Source organism: Saccopteryx leptura, chromosome 6 (assembly GCF_036850995.1).
Source record: "Saccopteryx leptura isolate mSacLep1 chromosome 6, mSacLep1_pri_phased_curated, whole genome shotgun sequence".
NCBI lineage: Eukaryota > Metazoa > Chordata > Mammalia > Chiroptera > Emballonuridae > Saccopteryx > Saccopteryx leptura.
In genome coordinates, this window is record NC_089508.1 from 91,760,066 (window position 1) to 91,776,570 (window position 16,505).

The 16,505-nt window shown below is 43.1% G+C and overlaps 1 long non-coding RNA gene and 1 gene segment (V, D, J or C); one reads left to right on the forward strand and one right to left on the reverse strand.

The window, feature by feature from the left end:
• The window catches only part of LOC136407917 (T-cell receptor alpha chain constant-like), a 499,087-nt gene that overhangs the window by 310,543 nt on the left and 172,039 nt on the right, over positions 1 to 16,505 (forward strand).
• The window catches only part of LOC136407919 (uncharacterized), a 158,925-nt gene that overhangs the window by 141,507 nt on the left and 913 nt on the right, over positions 1 to 16,505 (reverse strand). The gene's annotated exons all lie outside the window — the stretch shown is intronic.

Here is a 16,505-nt window from a genome sequence, read left to right on the forward strand (position 1 = left end):
AAAACCAGAACTGCTACTACCACCCCACAAAGAAAGACAGGTGTGCTGGCCAAGTGACTAAATTCTGTTATCAATCAGGGTGAACCCAGAGGGCTTCAGAGCCTATAGGGAAAGCTTTCTGTGACCCCCTTACATTTTTATACAGGGAAAATCAAATTCAGCTGAGTGGCGGTAGCCAGTTTCTAGAAGTAAAGTGAATAAACAGCATTTGAATAGCTCCATAGGTGGTCTTCACTCCTTGCGCAGGTTTTAAACTTGTCTTCTAACCAGAAGTCCACTGCATAACCTACACTCAGTTTTATCACCTTTGCCCCAGCTTTAATTTACGATACCTTGCTCTACAGTTTGAGTTCTATGGCTCATTTTTTGCCTCATAAACATTAATGTCAATTCTTCTGACTTGTTCCAAAACCAAAAGAGCCTATATCAGCAGGTAAGCCCCCTTCCCACCCCCGTTAAGCCCCTGTGGGATAGCTGAGGCTGAGAAATATGGGGGTCTCAGCCAACTTTGTCACCCTTTTCCTTAACATCTGTTGGTCCCTGTGATTGTGGAGAGTCCTACAATAGTGAGTACCACTCCAGAAGAGCCCATGAGAGACTGGTGAATACTGTTCCATGAGAACACCCTGCCCTCTTGGGAAAATGAGAAGAGGAAGGAGCCTAGCTGAAGGACACTGTGGTTGATTTTCTTCACTCAGGTCCAGCAGCAATGGGTCTGGGTCCATGGCTCTCTCACCATCCTCCTCCCAGGGATTCGGTGGGCCCTGGGCGAGAGACTTAGATAAGGAACTGCTGCGACTGGCTGGTTCTGACCCTAAGGACACTCAGGGACAGCTGGCTGTTGATGATTGTAATAGGGACTGAGCTGCTCCCTGAATCCTGCCTTGTGCAGGGTGCAGCCCCAGACCCTGGGTCTCAGCTGCTACTGGAAACAAATCTGATGACACTTGGTGGAGAACCTAGGGTATTAGGAATGAGGCTTTAGGGCCATGAAACACAGCTGAGTAATCTCCCAGCTCCAAACATTCCCTCAGCCCTTTATCCAAGACAGTGGTAGGTAGAGAAGAAAAGAGAACTGGCCTCTTCCTCTTTGCTGTATATTGCCACCAAAATTGCCAAAACTGTAGACCCAGACTCAATTTCTGCCTCTGGCACTATTAGCTCTAAAACACTGGGAAAATTACTTAACTTCCCAGGGTCCCCTGGCTTGTAAATGGCAATGTGACCCTTACCATGGATAAATGAGTCAGTGTGGTAGTAAAGTTAAAGGTACATGGTAGGTGCTCAGTGACAATTAAATTCCCTTCCCCACTTGCTGGCTCACAATTTTGGGTTAAACTTGTTTAATCCCAGAGAAGACATGATGGGGATAGAGGGAGCAGGTGGGAAGTTCACAGGTATGGTTCCCATAAATCAGCATCAGGTGACACGACATCCTCACAACCCCATGAAATTCAGCAGAACTTTTATTGTTTGTGACATTTTTAGAAATTAAGAGAGAGGGACTCAAGGTACAGAGATTCTAATCATTAGCTCCACTTTGGTTCTAAGACCAGGAGTTGAGGTTAGAAGGCTGTTTGTGCAAACGATGTGGATAATACCAAGGTACTCAGCCCATTGCCAGGACACAGCTGAAGCCTGAGAGTAGCTGTGTCCGTGTCGCAGCACCTACAGAGATGCATGCATTACCTGGTACCTACTCTTCCTCGGCAGTCTCTGTCTTCAGAATATAAACCCAAACAACAGCACTGGCAAAGAAACTAGGCTCTCGGATATTTCTACTACAGCCCTGTATTCTGTTGGTTTGCTAAGAGGGGCAAAAAGAGAAAGACGAGTTAAAGCAATAAAAGCATTGTGATTTCATCTTTAAGTCAACTAAACAAGTTATATTTCCTACACAAACATTTTGAAAATTAAATAAACAATACAATACTTTTTGAGCTTTTTGTGATCAAATGCTTTGTTATTAAAAGTTATATTCCTGGGAAGTTGATGTTGAAGCTTCTTGTTACTTGTCTATAAACAGAAGAAAAGGCCAACCCATGTAAATTCAAATTACATGACACCTTTCCCTCAATTGTCTGGTCTCTTCCCAGCCCTCTTCACTGAGCTCATGGTCATTGGATATAAAATATCTTTATCTTAGCAACACAGACTTTCAAATATATGACATAATAGGATTTTTCTCACAAAGCATATCAAACACCATTATAAACTAAAGCCTATTTTACTTTTAACCAAGACTAACTCAAAGAGCCTTTTCTTGGTTTATATTTAGACTTTCTGTTTCATGACCAATAAAGTGTTCCTTCTGAGCATCCCCACCAACCGGAAGCCCAGGGAACTGGCCCAGTCACCCCAGAGAGGAGAGTATGAAGGGACTGTAAGAAAATGCCACAGAACCAGAGGCAGATTAAGGTCAGCTGAGGCCCTGGGCACAGAAGAAAATATTGAGCCCCTTAAAAAAAGAGAAAGACAGAGAAAATAAAAATACATGTTAACCATATTTTTAAACAAATAATAAATATTATGTACTATTAATGTTAAAATTGCACATATGAAACCAAACTTGGTGTCATTAGGTTGAGTTTTTGAGGGGCCCTTCGGAAGTAGGGGCCCAGGGCATACAACCAATGCACCCACCATTAAATTTGCTTCTGCACAGAAGATTTGGAGCTGAACTTCTGTCTAAAGTGTTCTTGGAAGAGCAGAAAGAGATGAAAGAGCCATATAAATAGATATTAAAAGCAATAAAGAACCAACAGTTGAAGTGACTAAAGATGGAGACAAAAGTGACAGTGATTTTTTAGCTTGTCTCTGTACCATAAAGCTCTAGTTCTGAGTCAAGCTGATATGAAAACTTGGAAATGTTTGTGAATTTACCTCTAGAACTCTGGTACTAGAACAGTACAGTACGTGTTCCTTGAATGAATGAATAAATTGTCAACCAATGGATGGACATTAATATTGAGAAAGAAAAGAAAACTATTACAGATCAATAAACAAAGCCCTGGAAGATTCCCTTTTGCCTTCTGACCCTGGGAGAGTAACCGACAGCTGGAGCAGTCCTTGGGCGGTGGGGACCCAGGAGCCACTCCAGCATTTCACCAGCAACCACAATTCCTTGGAAGGTTTGAATCATTTACTTCCATGACACGTTCCCCAGCTGTCATGTCATAACCATTAGTGATCCCTCTCTTCTCAAAATCCCCACTTCTTACGTTTGAAGTTTTTCTCATTTGGAGAATTGATCAGTACTGCCTTGTCTGTCATGCTTCTTTCTTCTCTAGAGAACAAGATCCACAGAAGTTGACACTATGTTGTGCCCTGTATTTTGTGTCTACTACATGTCTTAGAGATGAGTACAAATGGAAGAATGAATCAATTCATGAAATTAAGGGACATTAACCATTTGGTTTAATGATCAAAAACAACATCACTGTTTGTGTTTCAGTCCCCAACCCAGAGATATAGTTCTTCCTCTCACATTGGAAGCCCACGGTGATACACAGGCACCTGCAGCCGTGCTAAAACCCTGCAGCTGCCGCCTGCCCTGTCTGCTCCTCGTGTGCTGCTCTCGGGAGTTGCAGTAAGTTGGTTCATGTTGCAGTGTATCTTCTATCCTGGGGAGTGGTTCCCAGCTCTCCACACCTCAGCATATTTCCCCAAGCCCCAAGCTGTTGGGCTGAAAACACTCTGAGGCCATCACAGGCAATGGAGAGAATGCCAAACAAGATTAGAATTGAAAACATGAGTTTTTAGTTGAGACAGTGAGACCCAGACTGGAGGAAAATTCCATTTGCAAGGACTTTGTATGAATATAAGTGGGCAGGCAGCTAAAAAGGCCCATGGAATTCCCCCGGTGTGGATGGGGAAGGTCTGTGCCCTACCCCATCCCAGCCTGCAGATTCCTCAAGACAGTCAGAGAAATTTAAGCAGAAAGTGTGGGATTCTGTCTGCCTCCACATCACATGATTCACCTCAGTTTTTGGTGAGACGTGTCCAGTGTGCCAGGACACGTTTTATAGTTTGCATTTAAACTCTGAAATGTGGACTGTTTTGCGAGACAGCAGAGAATATCTCTCCAGAGGGCAAAAGGCCCTCTCAGTCTCCAGAAGAAAGTCCCAGGGTGGTCTAGGTGGATGTCAGTAGATGGGTATCAACCCTTGGTTACAACAAGACATTTAAGGAGATCCGTGATTGTGCTTTATGAACTGTCGTGTTCCTGTTACACAGGGGCCAAGACTTCAGGCCATTATGAAACTGACAATGCAGAAGAGGCAAGAAGCCACTAGATGGCAGCAGAGGGTAAGAAAAGTGAGACAGCTCAGGGAGCGTTAGATTTGCAGGTCCCTCCATTTTGCTTTACATCTTTAATGAGATATGTGAAGAAAATGAGTCCCTTACATGCCAGACACAGATGCCACAGCATATGGAGAGATGCCGCACAGCAATATTTCTCTGGTTATTAAACAGGAGGCTCCAGCCCAGTCATTCACTGCATCATCATGCAGAGTTGTCCTTTGTGTTTTGGATACTGCTGTTGACAAGGTAATAACAGGAGAAAGCATTTGAGAAGACTGATGTACGGATGTGGGCCTCTAGGCTCCGGCAGCATCACCATGCCAAGATGCCAGGCAGATTGCCAGGAAACACAAACAGCCCAGCTCAATGGGGGCCACTTGGCCAAGGGACTTGTGCGGCCTCTACGCCCAGACTGTCCCGGCACAGCGTGGGCTGCTCTCTGGTCTCCCTGGCCAACCCTGAGGGCTCATTTATTCAGAACCCAACTGCCACCAGACAGCTCTGGCATCTGACCTTTCACCACAAATCTCAAATAGGAAGGGGAGCTCTGGACATTTAAGGAGCAAGCCATGCTTGCTTTTCTGGCAGCATTGAAGACAGGTAGTGGAATGAAAATGCATTCAAATATACAGAGATAGGGGAGCACTTTCTCCACGCTGCCTCAGACGAGGGTAGGGGGTCCAGTCCTGCTGACTGCAGGAAATATTTTCACTTAGAGGGCAGTTTCTTCTGACAGTTAGCAGGGCTGAGAACAAGCAGTGTTGGCATATTTTATTATATTCCACCCCTTTTCCCACTCTCCACACTTTCCCCTACCCCCAGCCACTCAGTCTGACCACTCCTTCATATTCTCTCACCTACCCAAGCCCAAGGGCTTCTTCAGGCCTCAGTGATGACTGAGGAACTGAGAACAGATTAGTCAACCCAAACAAGTCCCCCCTTCCCAGGGACCAGTAAGTGATAGTTCTCTCTTCCACCCAAGGCCCAAAGCTCCCAGGACTTCTCAAAGTCACTCACAAAGACCCTCAGCAATTAGGAAATGAGGGTAAATAATGCAGCCATTTTTCACACAGAAAAACTGAGGTGCAAAACTGAGATACAGCTTCAGGCCTTCTGGCCCATCCTTTTCCTAGAGCTTCGACTTTCTGAAGCAGCCTCCAGGCCAAATAATAACAAGATTTCCCTGCCATTATTTTCCTGCCTCTCTTAGAAAGTGACTCTGAGCTGGAGATCCTTCTTGTCTGTACGATCTTAGACACGTCCTTAACCTCTTTGTGCCTCATTTTCTCATCTGTAATTTGAGGTATTAGAATTGAATGATGACTAAGACCCCTTCAAGCTCCATGATCTTGTGGCTTTGATTTCACAAGCTCCTGCCAGCCCTCAGAAAGTGTCACACATGGTGATTTTCCAACAATAGCCAAACTCAACAGGAGTGAGCAGTATTTCCTCCTCCAGTTGTGATAAAATGTGGTCGTGGTTGGAGTCTTGTTGACGTCCTTTGTCCTCAGAACCAGGGAAACAGGGAGCTTTCAGATATTATTGACATTAACAGCAGGGCCTGGAGGTGGCCACACTCTTACGGAAGGACCACACAGAGCTGTCCCTGAGGGCAGTGGAGAGGCATAGCCATGACCAGAGGATGTTTTAATTACTATTTCTCCATAAAAAACATACGTTTTGTTCTGCACAAGGGTCTGGGGGCAAATCCAGGTCTCCCAGGAGGCATCTGCTCTGGCCCATAATAGAGGATTGGTTCAGCTCAGCTGCTCTTGCAAAAGGGCTGAATGCAACACGCGGTGGTTCAGGCAGCTCCCCGCAGCTCCATGTGAAAATGACTCACGGCAGTTATGAATATCAAACCTCCTTTGATGTGTTCTCAGACATGAGGAGCAGCCACCAGGGAGGAGGGGACTCTGGATGCGGGCTCTGTGGGGTGGTGCACAGAGGGCCTGGACACATCTGGCACCTTTGCAAAGCTCCAAGAGAAATTCAGGCTGGGTAATTACCCTAGGACTTTGTAGGATAACAGAGCTCCCTTTCATCTCTCTCTCTCTCTCTCTCTCTCCTCTCTCTCTCTCTCTCTTTGTCTCTCTCTCTCCAGCTACGGAGCAGTTAGATTCTCCAAGAATTACAACCGTTTTTATATCTTCACCCTTCCCCAAGGGGATAACAATTGAATTTCCTGACTAAAACTGGTTTTGTTAAACATATAATGAATGCAACCTCTCACTCCGTGTCTGTGCCAATCACTTTAAAGCCATAGAACTGGCCCCAGTCAGCCAAGCAGAAGGATTTTCCTCTGTAATGACTATTTCTAGACTCTCCACTTTTTGGGTGGCTTCATGGTACCTTGTTCTCTTAATAGGCTCTCAATGATGATTGAATACACAGCCTCCAAGTCTCTCTTGTGTTGGTAGCTCCCAAGACTCGGTCAATCACGTTGTCCAGAGCAGGAGACGAACCATACCAACTGTAGTGTGCACCCAGGGCCCCAGCTGGAAGGGAGAGTCAGCCACTGCTGTCTCACATCAGTTTCAGCTGAAAATTTATTTAAATGCAGAGGTTCTCCCATTCTAGGCAGGGTGCAAGAGCATGTTGGTCCCTAGAAATTTGAGCAAAGCCTTTATATCTATGGAAGGAAGTGGCAAAGGGTATATTGGGAGAGGATCTGTTCAACCCCATGCCTGCACATTTTCATTTTCTGAAATGAGACTGACTTTATTTTTATAGTTAAGCTGGGCTTTGACTGAAAGACCCTCATGCAACCACACAGATCTGCACACGTGCACAAGGAAACAAGACTACTCTTTCGGGAACCCTGCCCGTGTGCCAGGCACATTGCCCAGGGCTTCACAGCACCAGCTCCTCTAATCCTCACAGGTGCTCTTCCTGTGGGAGAGTGGGGGCTGGTATTATTATTATTACTCTGCTTTACTGGTGAGAAGCCTCAGGCTCAGACAAGCCAAGCAACTTTCTTAAAATTGAACAACTAAGATAAAAGAGCTTGGATTCTGAATTGTTGGATTCCAAATCATCACCCCTCAACCACTGTACTATTTAGCAGTATGCCTATTATCAGGTGCTTACTCTATTCAAGGGCCTGTTGCTATGAGGGACAGTAGGAAAGGTACAGTCTTGACTTCAGAAAGCTTAGGTTTAACCACACACATACCCAGAGTTACTCTTATTTATGGCGTCTTCTAAGATTCCTACACCCGAGGTCCCTATGTTCCATCCTTCTCTGTTATTTTACTCTTGGGCCTGCTGCCCTTGAATACTGTTTCTATCATAAAGATAGGGCTTTTCTATTTTCTTTCCCGGATTTTTTTTTGGGGGGGCAGAGCAGGAAGCATCAACTCCCATATGTGCCTTGACCAGGTAATCCCAGGGTTTTGAACTGGCGACCTCAGCATTCCAGGTCGACGCTTTATCCACTGCACCACCACAGGTCAGGCAAGCTTTTCTATTTTCTACAGTAAGGCCTGGAATGCTTGAATTCCACAGGCAACAATGTGAGCAATTCGACCATTGATGCATTAGACTACATTTACCCAGTTTCTGAACTGGCCACTGTTTTGTTTTATTTTTTAACTTGATGAGGAAGTCCTCTAACCCATTTCTCTGTATTTTCAGGGGAGCAGAGTAGGGACAGGGAAGATTTCAAACTTGTTGAAGGTTTATGAAGCCAAGTCATAGGACTACTAGAACAAATAAAGCAGAGGAAGATTCAGGGTGTGAAAATCCATTGCTTCCATGACCTCACAAGAGAAGTGATAATATCTCTAAAGGACACTCTGTGCTAAGATGAAACAAAGAAGGAAGCAAACATTGTAGATTTTGCCAAGGCTACTTCAGCCTTGACTCATAGATCCACTATATGGGAGACAGAAAAGTGTCCTATGGTGCTAGACATCTTCCAGTGGTATTGACCCATTGAAAGGTTGGGGAAAACTTCTTGATGCTAAGAAAGAAAAGTTTCCCTCTAAAACCAAGTTACTTAACCACCTACATGTAAGGCATGGGGAGACTGAGACCACTTGGGCACCAAGAGGAATGCTGTGAACAAATTTCCCTTCTAATGTACTAGACCTCTTCATAAATCTAATTTTAAAAGTTTATTATAGGCCCTGGCTGCTTGGCTCAGTGGTAGAGCATTGGCCCAACGTGTGGATGTCCCAGGTTTGATTCCCAGTCAGGGCACAAAGGAAAAGTGACCACCTGCTTCTCTACCTTTCTTCCTCTTCCTTTCTCTCAATCTCTCTCTTCCTCTCCTGCAGCCAAGGCTCCACTGGGGTAAGTTGGCCCAAGTGTTGAGGATGGCACCATGGCTTTGCCTCAGGTGCTAAAATGGCCCAGGTTGCAATGGAGCAATGGCCCCAGATGGGCAGAGCATCACCCCCTAGTGGGTTTGCTGGGTATATCCTGGTTGGGTACATGCGGGAGTCTGTCTCTCTGCCTCCCTGCTTCTTACTTAAGAAAAATACAAAAAAAAAGCTCATTACGCACAATTTTGCATCTGATTTCATTTCAGATTTGTGCCCATTCTTAGACTGCCCATCAATCTGAAGATAATGGTTCTAGATCAAAGTCTTCCTAGAACCTTGACAAAGGTAGAATGAGAGGACTAGGGGTACAGCTCAAGGTCACCACCTCTCACCAACACCACATCTTCTAGTCCTCTAGGCAGCCCGGTCAGCTTATCAACCAGTTATTACTCCTTCTGACAAAATCCAAATTGGGAAACAGATATGGTTTTTGTTTTTTGTTCTCTCTACACATACCACTCCAGGTGCCCAGTCATTAATGAATCTTAATCCTCACTTTAATTTCTCACCTATGGTATCCAGTTCTCCTCTAGCGGTGCCATTCCTGAGCCCCCTTGTTAGTCGACAGACAGCCACCTCAGAACCTTCAGGAGTTCTTCAGTCCCCACATGCCTGCATTTGACCACTGGAGGGCAATGCTGGACCAGCCAAATCTCTTTTAGTGCTCTACTCCGTCTTTGTCTCCACCATGCCCTGTCATTCCAGGATGCAGCCTCTGGTTGAAGTGAAAACCAAGGACCATTGGCACACCCCAAGAGCAGTAACACAGCCAGGCCAACTACATTGGTTCCCCCACGCACCTGGGATCATAGGAATAAAAGGAAGTTCACTGAAAGCAGGTTTCACTCCATGAGTGACACAATCCCTTGGGAAAGAAACTGAGAGGAGAACTTGCCTCCTTGAGTCGTTAACAAGGAACAGTCTGTCTCTCAGACTAAGATACAGAGCCCTACCTGTCTCTACCTACTCAGATGTAAGTTCCTTAGGGTACTGTCTCAGTAAGTTCTGTATTCCTGGCAGTAAACACAGTGCTTGGCAATAAATGTCTATTGAATGAATGGATGCATGCATGCATATATATGCATAAATTGGAATTGGCTATTTTCAAATTTGTTGCTGTTTTCCAGCTCTTTTAACACCTAAAGTTTAAACTATCAATTAACTGCTGAGCATTCTTAGTTTTGAAGACAGCTAAGGATGCTCAGGTCATTAATTAAAGTAGTCGTTGTCATTGTACAAATGTTATTTCAAACACCACTTCTAGAGTTTCAGATCTCTTACTCTTAAATCTTTCATCATATCACCCAAATGTCTTCAGACTTTATCAGCCTGTATTTTAAAAATACAGACATTACTTGATTAATACTTAATTCACAATAATTTTTAGCTTCTATCATGAGAATATGGAGCACCCATCCTGTCTCCACTAGGGATTTGTGGTCATTTCTTCTCCAGTGGGTGTCCGTGGGATTTGACAACACTGAACCAGAGCTCCTCTTCAGGCTACCTGTGTCATATCAAAGACTCCGCAGACTGATTCCCCCCATTCACTCCTAATGGATTCCATGTCAATGTGGACACAATCTTCTCTTTTAATCATTCAGAGTGCAACTCAGTGTTTGAAGGGGGAAAGAAGTACACGTGTTGAAACTTCACAACCCAACATGAGACTCTTTCTGTCTCCCTACAGGCTGCTACATAGCAGGAACCATTCAGTGCCCCCAGTAAAAACCAGCAGGGATCCCCCTTGGCAAGTGCAGAGTTTCTTTCTCATGCTGGGATGACTGACAGTGGGAAAAGTCATTTCTTCCCAGGAAGCTCTCCATCCACCCTCCACCTCAGGAGGAGTCTGGCCTCGTGGCCCAACGAGGCAAACACGATATGTTAGATCTTAGAATACCATATATGGGAGACCAGTAGCCCTGATTAAATTCATAATGGGGAGAGAAATATACCCCTAATTCTAACTAGAAAGACACAAATTAACTTTTTGTAACAGAGCATTTACCATCTTAGTCTACAACATCTGCATTTAGTTTTACACTAACCTCATAATCTCCACAAGGAGTGGATATTTGTTTTAGATGTGAATAAACTCATTCTCAACAGTATTATAGTTTTGTCAACAAAAGAAGAGTGCTCCAAAGTTCATCTAGAGTCTCTACTGACAGAACTCCGACACTCTCAGCAGTCTTCAAGGAACAGTTCTCCTGATAAAGAAAAATAAATAAATAAAAGGAAAATCTTTCTTTTATATGGTATCTTTATTTTATACAAATTTCTAACTTAAAATTTCTCTCTAAAGTTCAAATCTAGGTCCTCAGAGTAAATGGTCCTCATCCTTCTCATAAAAAATGTTATAAATCAAAAGATATCTTTCCTATGAGCAAACAGAGATTGAAAAATGTTCATTCTAAGATAGCATTTTTCTCTCCCTGCCCATGGGAGTTGAGTTGATCGTGTGTTAAGTGTGTCTTAAACTATATGTTTTTCCTCAACAAGCCTTCAGTGTGATTAAGAGATAGCCCTCTAGAGTAGTATCTTTGTTCTACACCTGGAAAAAATAATGTACAGAAATTTCCATTAGAGAGGAGATCCACTGTCAATATATAAGGCTTGAGAGATTAGGAAAAGTCCCAGGGTTAGCTCAATGCATTTAAATAGACCTGCATCAGGCACTCTGATTTCCAGGTTTAGATTCTCTGTGGATGGTAATGCCTGAAGCCTTGACACTAGATCTGACATTCAGGTTTGACATTGATAGCAGGCCAAAGACCCCCTTGCCTTGTGATTTTGAAAAACTCAGATTTTTTCCTGGTTTTCCAAACTACTGACATTCACTTTTTCTCAGGTGAGAAGCATCTGAGATTGTTTGCCTCAAAGCCATATCCTTTCTAACAATTCCAATGCCACATAGCCCTGGTCATTAGATAATAGAGTAGATTTTTCATGCAGCTGTGGCAGTGTAGGAATCTTGGTCAGTCCCTTCAAACCACACACATTGGGTTACTCCCTGGGGAAATGGTGACACTATGCTGCCTTGTTGAACTCCAAGAAACTCAGTAAGGACTGTGGGCCCCAAATATTGCCAACATATGAGCCAAGTCTTTTAATACATTCACCAGAAATGATCCAACCAGAAAAGTTTTCTTTCAAATTCTGTTCAGAGTTTCTGGGAGACTTTGGACAGGGCACATGGGCAGTCCCTTGAACATCAGCTCCCTAGAAAATCTTTTTCCTCAGACACATCGACTTTCCTGAAAGTAATGAGAGAATGAGAGGAGTGTATATTATTCGAAGGGATACATATTCACACCCTCATATCACCAATTTCTAAAGTCACACCATGGTGAGAGTATACAATGCACAGTTACCCAAAGGAGAAAAAGATTTGGTTCAAATGACTGGCAAAGGCTACTGATGGAGTTATAGTTGGACTGACTTAAAGGATGAAGAATTTTGACCAGTGGAGGGACTGGAGCAGGATGTGGCAAGAAGAAGCTTGCTTGAGCAAGTCAGGAAGGTGGATAGAACCATGTTTGCAGATCAGTGTCCACTCTGTGGAAACGAGCCTGCATTGGCTGGGGCAGAAGACTGGTTTTTAACTGTTTGGAGTTAAAAGGAAGTGTGTGGCCTGAGAAAGGCCTTATGAACCAGGCTAAGAGATTTGGATATTTACCATTGAGAAGTGGGTAAAAATCAGAGGCATATAAGACTTCTTCTTGGAAATATACTTGGAAAGTGTTTTAGAAAGATCACTACCAATGGAAGATTGGTTCTGAGACTAAAAGTAATGAGATTAGATATAAAGTTAATGAAAAAACTGAGGTGACCAATGAGCAGTATCAGAAATAAGGGCCTGAAAAAGGAAACAAATTCAAGAGCTGCTTCAAAAGTAGATGAATATCATATGTGAGGTTGAAGGAGAAGAGAGAAATGACCTCTTCCTGGCACCCTGGTTGAGTGCTGGAAGATTCACTAGCTCCCATGCTCCAAGACCTTGTCATCAGAAATTAATCTTTACTCATTTTTTACTACATTAAGGCCTAAGGTGTCTAGCTTCTTAGAAATATTACTGTTTCAATGGTACAAATGATTGAACTCCAAGGAAATTTAGGGGCAGGGATTTTCTTGGGCCTCTTGAAACTCACTGTATAATTGACTGCAGAGTCCTCTTATTTATAAATAAATAAAGTGAATGAGCACCCTATCACTGTGCCTGAAACCATTTGATTATTGTTTGAATATGAAATCTAAGCTGAAGATCTTCTATACTTTTACTTCTCTAAATTATCTTTCCTCTTCTCTCTTCAGGTTGATGTAAGGAGACCCAGATCCAGAGAAAGGCTATCACAAGTTCTTAACCTCCTCATCTAGTTCAAGTACCTTTCTAGTAAAATGGCTTTGGGTATGACATTCCCCCACCACCAGGGACAGCCTTCCCAAAGAGACTTTTTGGTGAGCCTGTGTAGGGCCAAACATACATCTTCCCAACCAGTTTTACTGTCCCAAGGATCATCTGCCATGCTGTGGCCAAGCCTCTGGTGGACTCCTGGACAATCCTGTCACACTACCTGCTCTGGTGCAGAGATACCCACAGTCTTACCACCAGCCCGCCCCCTCCAAATGTCGCCTGTGCATCTACGTAGTCATAGCCATCCCCAGCTCTGTTCTGTGTCACTCTAAGTCCAGGCATTCTAGCGTGAGTCTCTCCTTATTTCTTTGTCAATTGTTCTGTTAATCTGACCTGTTGTGGTACAGTGGAGAAATTGTCGACCTGGAACGTTGATGTTGCTGGTCCAAATCACTGGGCTTCCCGGTCAAGGCACATACAGGAAGCAATTACTACAAGTAGATGTTTTCCACTTCTCCCCATACACACATTCTTTCTCCCTCTCCCTCTTTTTCTCTCTCTTTCTCTCCTCTCTCTCTCCCCTCTCTCTAAAAATCAATAAATAAAATCTAAAAAAATATATAAATAAAGTTAGCCAGAGAGAATCTTGCAGGAAGATGAGTAGTCTTAGAAAATAGATGAGGTAAAATAGAAGCAGAGGTGGGAGTAAAAGCTTTGAGAAAAGTGATGAAAGAAAAAGCATCCTCGACCTCCATCAGCCCTGATTCTCAAAACTCTCAAAATAAGATTGGCCCTAACGATAGCTTATTATTTATCCCAAATTAAAATTCCCTGGCTCTGCAGTCATTGTGTACACAATGAAAAGGAAACCATCACACAAAAGATGTAGTTATCCTCACAGCAGGAGCAATCACAGCCAAACAGATTCTGCTCCAAGAATAGAATGATTGCAGTGCTAAGTCAGGGGCTCCAAAACTTCAAATTGTCAACAAATAGAATGATTTCTTGATGGGAGAATAGTTACAAAGGAAGGAGAGTCAAAAAAGGAACCCTCTCTGACTCCTGCATGGGACATGGGTTACAGGAAAAAATCCAGCCTGCACTCCTCCTTGGGGAGCTCACAACTAGCTGTGTTAACTGAGAGAAAGCCCTGCATGCATATGTGCAGATCCAAAAGCCCGTTCACCTCACCCCTGCCCAGCTTCAAATTTATTTTTATTGAATTTATTGGGGTGAAACTGGTTAACAAAATTATGTGGTTTTCAGGTATACAATTCTACAACATATCATCTGTACACTGTATTGTGTGTTTACCACCCCAAGTCAAGTCTCTGTCCATCACCACTCTGCTACCTTCCTCTACCCCTCCTCCACCCAGCAATCACTACACTGTTGTCCACATCCATGAGTTTTTTCTCTTTTTTTCTTTTTGTCTTAATCCCTCCACCTACCCCCACTTAACCCCCAGCCACCAACAGCTGTCAGCCTGCTCCCCATCTATGAGTCTGTTTCTCTTTTGTTTGTTAGTTCATGTTCATTATATTCCACATATGAGCGAAATCATACAGTACTTGTCTTTCTCTGGCTTCTAATTTCATTTAGCATAATGCTTTTCAGGTCCTGCACCTCCTTCTCTTGCTTGGAGGTAAATATCATCACTAGACTTTAAACTCAATGTTGAAAGAAATTTTGGCTTGTTTTTGCTTCCTTGTATTCATAGCACTCAGCAGAAAACCCGTATATAGTTGGCACTCAATAAATCTTTGGTGAATGGGTGGTTAATTGATTAACCAATTAATTAAAAATTAACAAATCAATTCCTTCCTGTCTGGTTTCTGAAGAGTGCATCCCAGAACCAGAAACTGTCAGATGGGCAGAGGAAGCCATAATACAGTCTTACTTACCTTTCCTCATTGTTCTGTGGACCTTAGATTCCTGAAACTCAGGAACAGGGACCCAAAAGATCATGCCCCTCCAAATGTCTTTCAGCAAAAATCTATCTCCCTGGTTGTTTCCTTTCAGAGAATATGCCTCTTGGGGCTGATAAGGGAATGGGACCACATGCTGAAAACACAGGCCCCAAGTGGCAGAGGGGCACCAGAACCCCCACGAACGGGGCCTGTTGGATTGCTGCCTTTGAACAAATCTGAGTGTGTCTTTCGATAGCACAAACACCAACCACCCCTAAGGACTTCTTTCCTTTATTGCTGCAGCAATGGAGCAGCCACATGGCTGTTGAAGATAAGGTGGCTTGAGTGCACTGTGCATGCAAAGTAGGCTGTGAGATGCGCAGCACTGAAGAACTACAGATGTACCCTGTACCAGCTTCTCTGCATTGTGCTGCGCTTCCTCTGTAAGTGGCTCCCAGGTAAACGGGTGCAGTTTCCCACCACTTCTCATTTTCTATCCTTTTTTCTTAGCCAGGCGACTCTTGCAGGACTAAAATTATAAAATCTCTCAACATGGTCAGCATAATTGCAACAGATGTGAGATTCTAATGCCAATATAACATTCCTAATAGGAATTATGACTCTTTATACTGCTATCTTCAGAGAGCTAACCAAAGACTCACCTCAACCTGCCATGCTTTTCAAGGCACTATAGAGCACTATCAGTTGTCTGTGCACAGAGTTGTCCTCCAATACCTTAACCGTTATGTACGTGCGACCAAGAGGCGAAGCCCTTTACTAACTGTGCACTACGGGTACCATGATGCATGCTGAAATCACACTGAACAAAAACTGTAAGCCTCAACACAGAAAACACAGAGGGTTATCAAACAAGACAGTGGCTGTCCAATGTCATCTTGCCTTTCCTCATTTCATTCATCAAATCATTCATTCAAAACTAAGTGCTATGGGGACATAAAGATATCCAACAAGCACTTCTCAAATAATAAAATGTATTTAGCAAGTAACACCTCACTTTTATCTTGCTAAATAATTAGTAGTGAAAATTAAATCCTATTGAATTGCTCAAATTTTTTACCTGACGGGAATAGGATTTTCACTGATGAGTAAATGCAGGATCTGAAGCAGCAGTCCTTGATACTCAGAGTGACAAATAAATTGACACACACACAAAATTAAAGCCAACAATCAACATCTTAATCACAGACTTTGAAAGCCTACCAACATTTCTAAAGTTTGAAAGGGTATTAAATACATATATATACTTATATAAAAAAGCCTAATAAATTACAGAGATGATACATGATAGATGATAGATAAATAGATAGATAGATAGATAGATAGATAGATAGATAGATAGATAGATAGATAATAGATGGATAGATGATAGGTAGGTAGGTAGGTAGGTAGATAGATAGATAGATAGATAGATAGATAGATAGATAGATGATAGATAGATAGATAGATAGATAGATAGATAGATATAGAATAGGTGGGATGGTACCAATGATTGCGCTCAAGTTCAGACTCTGAAGCTAAACTTTTTGAATTTTGAACCCCAGATCTTCCACTTACAAACTCACGACCAGCATGATCTTGCACAAGTTA